A 1,831-nucleotide genomic window follows, 5' to 3' on the forward strand; every position below is an offset into this window, starting at 1 on the left:
CGACGCCTGGGACCTGGTGGAGTGGGCATGCACTTCCAAAGGACAAGGTAAGTTAGCAGCAGAATAACAGGTCAGTATAGCCTGGACCACCCATCTAGAGATAGTCTGAGCCGAAGCCCGGTTACCCTTATTCAGTCCAGCAAAACAAACAAACAAATTAGAGTCAATCCTAAACGGTTTCACCCTATCCAAATAAAATAAAATGGCCCTGCGAACATCCAAAGAATGAAGGGCCGCCTCAGAAGCCGGAGTCGGAAAGAAAACCGGCAGAACCAATTCCTGAGACAAATGAAAACGGGATACTACTTTAGGTAAAAACTCGACCTTTGTACGAAGAACGACCTTCTCAGGGTGGAATTTCGAATAAGGGGGCTCGCAAGATAACGCTGCTAGCTCCCCAACCCTCCTGGCTGAAGTAGTCGCAACCAAAAAGGCCACTTTCATGGACAAAAAACGAAGTGGACAGGAAGCCAAGGGTTCAAACGGCTTAGACATCAAACGAGTCAGAACCAGGGGCAACGACCACTGAGGGACCAAAGCCCGCACAGGGGGAAACAAATTATTCAACCCCCGCAAAAATAATTTAGCAGAATAGTGGGAAAAAACAGATTTTCTATCCACTGGAGGGTGAAAAGCAGAGATGGCTGCCAGATAAACCTTGACTGAGGAGTTGGCCAAACCCTCCTGTTTCACCTCCCACAAAAAGTCCAAAATCTCAGAAAGGGTGGACTCAAAAGGATCCAAACCCCTGCGACTACACCACACAGAAAATTTGTCCCACTTAAGGGCATAAGACTGCCTGGTAGACAAACGTCTAGCATTTAAGAGAACATTAGTCACAGCCTCGGAGAAGGCAGCCCCGGCCTGATCAACCACGCTGTGAGTTTGAGTCTCCTGATGTTGTGGTGAAGAACCCCCCCGCAGGTCAGGAGATCGGGAACCACCGGGAGACGGATCGATTGAGTCTGTAGACTCAGAAGGGAGTGAAACCAGGGTTGCCTCGGCCAATACGGGGTCACCAGGATGACGGACGCCCTGTCCCTCTGGATCTTGCTGAGGACCCGTGCCAGAAGCGGGAACGGAGGAAAGGCATAACACAGGGGACTTGACAAACTTAACTGAAACGCGTCCCCACTTGATTCTGGGCCTACTCCTCCTCTGGAACAATAAGCTAGGACCTTGCGATTTTCCACAGTCGCAAAGAGGTCCAACTCTGGAGTCCCCCATTCCGAGAAGATAGGGGCGAGATACTTGTCCTGGAGGGACCACTCGTAGTTTTCCCTGTGGAGTCTGCTCAGGTGGTCCGCCATGGAATTCTGCACCCCCGGGATGTGAACTGCATGCAGCCAGACAGCATGATCTATGGCCCACTTCCAGAGTCTCATCGCCTCTGTGCAGAGAGCCACAGACGCCGTGCCACCTTGCTTGTTGATGTAAAACATTGCCGTCGTGTTGTCTGTCAGGACCTGAACGGACTTGTTCCGCACGACATCTGAAAAGGAGATCAATGCATATAAAATTGCCCGTAACTCAAGAACATTAATATGTTCCTCACGTTCAGACTCAGACCATAACCCATGGGCATAAAGGCCAGCACAGTGAGCCCCCCAGCCGAAAAGGGAAGCATCTGAAGTAACTGACAGATGAGTTTGGTGAAAACCAAACTCCATCCCTTTAAATAAATTAGCATCATCCAGCCACCACTCCAGGGAGGACAGCACCCCTCTAGGGACGGAAAGCCTCCTATTTTGAGAATCACGGGCCGGTGAGAATACTGAATTGAACCACAATTGGAAGGGTCGCATAAATAACCTGGCCAGTGGAACCACAG

Source organism: Eublepharis macularius, chromosome 1 (genome assembly GCF_028583425.1).
Source record: "Eublepharis macularius isolate TG4126 chromosome 1, MPM_Emac_v1.0, whole genome shotgun sequence".
In the NCBI taxonomy this organism is placed as follows: domain Eukaryota; kingdom Metazoa; phylum Chordata; class Lepidosauria; order Squamata; family Eublepharidae; genus Eublepharis; species Eublepharis macularius.